This window comes from Camellia sinensis, chromosome 14, assembly GCF_055761805.1.
Source record: "Camellia sinensis isolate YWXY chromosome 14, ASM5576180v1, whole genome shotgun sequence".
NCBI classification, from domain to species: domain Eukaryota; kingdom Viridiplantae; phylum Streptophyta; class Magnoliopsida; order Ericales; family Theaceae; genus Camellia; species Camellia sinensis.
This window is the reverse complement of record NC_138974.1, coordinates 75,953,486-75,957,362: the sequence shown is the minus strand read 5'-3', so window position 1 is coordinate 75,957,362 and position 3,877 is coordinate 75,953,486. Positions and strand designations below refer to the sequence as shown.

The following is a 3,877-nucleotide window of genomic DNA, read 5'->3' as shown; positions in this document are numbered from 1 at the left end:
TATTTTTTATTTTTGAAGAAAAATGTATATATTTTAATTTTTTTGAAAAAAATATTTTGTTCTTTTTGTAAGTATTGGCTAAATAATTAGTTATGATTTAGATATATATATATATATATATATGAGCAATTTAAAATTTTTTAAATTTAAAAATATTAAATACTTAAAAAAATAAAAAATATATTTCAAAAATAAAAAAATAAAATTTTAAATTTTAAATATTTTAAAAAATATTTAAAATATTAAAAACAATACAACGCACATTAAAAAAATAAATATTTACAATAAAAAAATATTTATCCTAAAAAAATAAAATTAAGAAAATTTTAAATATTTGAAAAATATAAACCCAAAAAATTTTAAAATACAACTCAAAACTCTTTTCAAAACTCATAACCAAATAAAGTTTTTATTTTCAAATATTTATATTTCAAAATATAATTCCACACTCAAATCATGATTCTAAAATTAAACCAAACTGAAAAAACTCTTAAAAGGAAATTCCAACGTAACTTTAGTCTTATATAATTTTATATTTTAAAAATATTACTTCTAAATTTTTTGTTATATTTTTAGAGTAATAACACATTAGGTGTCAATATATTTATGACACAGTTATCAATAAAAAATAAAATTTAGCATGACACATATGAAAAGAAAATTACATATATATGTTTAGTGCATATTTTTACGTTTTATCCAGAATAAGGAGATTTTCTTTTAGGGCGCAAATTATTAAAATTTTATAACATAAAAGACATTTAATATTTTAATAATTTCTAAAATCTTTCAAATTGATTCAGAAAAAATTCGATTTTATAGAGAAAATTGGTCTAGAGAAATTTTTTCTCTGACTTTTCCTAGACTTCCACTGTAAATTTCTCTGGCCTTCCTTATACTTCTCATTCTCCAGAGAAATTTTGGAAATTTCTTTAGCCTTTCCTGGACTTCCCACAAAATTATCTCTCTAGAAAAAATTTGGAAATTTCTCTGGCCTTCCTGGCCTATCTTGGACTTCCCACTAACCTTTTGAAATGTATCTATGAAGCAATATCAAACAGAACACAAATCAATTTCCATATCAGTTTAGCAGACATGACAATAGGGCTGTAAATGAACAGAACCGTTCGTGAACAAGCTCGAGCTCGGCTCGGTAAGAGCTCGTTCGAACTCGGTTCGTTAATTTTTTTTGCCGTTCGAGCTCGAGCTCGAGCTCGTTAAATTTTTAATAAACAAGCCCAAACATTCTAAAGCTCGGCTCGTACGCTCGGCTCGTTAGCTGGCTCGTTTAATTTTTATTATTTATATATTAAATAATATAAAATTATGTATAAAAAATAAGAGAAATATGTTATTTATATGTTTAAAAAATATAAATGTAAATAATACTTAACTATAGATAGTACATTTATATAATAGTGGTAGTAGATATTATTATCTTAGTAAAATATGAATTTTTTTTAGTATGCTTATATATATTGTATATATAATTGTATAATCAAAGTTTTAATTATAAATTTAGTCTCACATGCAAGTATGAATTTATAAATTTTTTGGCTCGTTAAGGTTCGTGAACAGGCTCGAGCTCGAGTCGAGCCTAAGCCAACTTGGCTCGAGCTCGGTTCGTTAAATTTTTATTTAGCTCGAGCTCGAGCTCGAGTTCGTTAAAATCTTAATAAAAAAGCCCAAACACACTAAAGTTCGGTTCGGCTCGGCTCGTTTGCAGCCCTACATGACAACCATAATCAGTTTATGGCCCTTGTCGCAGTGTCCCTCTTCTCCGCTGGTGAAATAGAATGGTCCCAATCAATTGAGCTTGACCTTGGTGTCACTGTCCTTATGCTCTGCAATTGGACTCGATGTGTTGCAAGTAATGTAGTCTCTCTTCCTCACTTCTACCATCGAATCTTTGTTTCCATCGTAATTCCACACTGTTGCATTGCATTAGAGAGAGATTTTAAAATCAATAGAAATAGACACAGAGACAGAGGCAGATTAAGAATGGAAATGAAGATGGAGGATTGAATTACCGAGAGAATCGCCAATGAGGAAGCGAGAGTTTTGAGCCCATAGATTAAGAGACTCAAATTCAGACAAAACAGTTTTCCGTGTGTTAGTCTTGCATCCAACCAAGAACTCTCTGCCTTCTGAGAAGCTGATGATCATCGTCAAGAAGACCAACACTGAAGAAACCAAATCTCTTGCAGAACCAGCCATTGAACCACCTTAAACACTTCACTGTGAGTGAGTTTTAGAGAGAGAGAGAGAGAGAGAGATGAATGGAGGTCAGATCAGTGAATCAGAGAGAAGGAAGAAGAAATTCTTGGGTAGAAAGAGAAAGCGAGAGAGTGAATTTTCTCTATAATATATGGGTGTAGGTTTAAGGGACCTTAGACATCACAAAATAATATTGTAAATCTCTTCTATCGACCTTAGACTAATTTTCCCAAAAAATAACATGTGCCAATTCAGTGCTTAAAAATACATTAAATAATTTTTGAGATGTAAATATAATTTATTGTTGATATAATAGATATTACACATATTTTAAAAATAAATATATGATTTCTTAATTAAAATTTAAATTTTTTGATAAATATACTAAAATAATATATTTATATGTATTTTCTATTTATGTTATAATTTTTTTAAAAAAAATATACTTACCAGTTAAAAATTAAATGAATATATTGGCCAAGTAACTTATGGATTGGATATGAACCAAGATAATTCTTTAAAGATTATGCTTGAGCCAAGAATTGTTGTCATAAAAATTGTCTGGAATTCAGTTTTTAGGCAATTTTTAGTATTTAATTAAATACTGAAATCTCCAAATTAACTCATACCTTCACAGCTTGAGAAACAATGATATAATGTAAACATAAAGTTCAAATATATTATTATCAAATATTTTTTCTAATTAACCGATCAATTTTTTAGTTATAATATTGTTCATAATTTAGGGCAATCTGATATTAGATTGTTTTTCATACATAAACATAGCTAACTATTCATTAAAGGGCAAAGAGATTTGTTTAAAGTACATATTATTTTCTGTGATTTAGAAAATTATAAATATTCATTTGTTAAAAAAATTTATTTGATAGAATTAACTAAAACAAAAATTCATAATTGCTTTCTTATACAATAATAAAATTACTTAAATTATTAATTGAAACATATTTCTAACATCATTAAAAACTATTAATTGATTTGATGATTTATTAATAAAAAGAGCGATTTGTTGTGAAATTAGAAATCTCAAGGGGTGGAATGTAATTTTCAAAATTATAGGAGACAATTCGTATTTTAATCAAATCTCAGGAGTGTATTTGTAATTTACCCTTCATTAATAGTTCTAAACATAAATATATATTTATATATATATTGTTTGGTAAACTATCAATAGATCCTCATAATTGAACTTAATTTCTATCAAATCCTATTGAAAATACGGTTTAATAAAATCGTCACTAAAAATTATCAATTAGTGACTTTTTTTGTTACGATTTTTATAAATTGTCGCTAAAACTTACAATTAGTGATATTTTTCTGTGATGAATTTTTCAAATTGTTGCTGAAAGTTAAAAATTAATGACCTTTTTTGTATTATTTTTTATAAATTGTCGCCAAAATTTATAATTAGTGACATTTTTTTGATAAAATTTTCAAACTGTCATTGAAAATTAACAATTAGTGACATTTTCTAATAGTGTTTGTTAGGTTTTTTCTTGACAATCCCGTTTGAACAAAACTCCTTTCAGTTGTACTTATTTTCGCACTTTTTATTTCAGTGAGGCTATGAGTGTTTAGATGCGAATCCAACCCGAATTGTGCCTTGCAGAGAAGTTTGTGATGTTAATGCTTTCAAGATTAC

General features: G+C 26.8%; 1 pseudogene; it reads right to left on the bottom strand.

Annotated features, from left to right (window-relative positions):
• Window positions 1–1,806: 1,806 nt before the first annotated feature.
• Window positions 1,807–2,217, bottom strand: LOC114318251 (early nodulin-like protein 13 pseudogene; annotated as a pseudogene).
• Window positions 2,218–3,877: the final 1,660 nt, after the last annotated feature.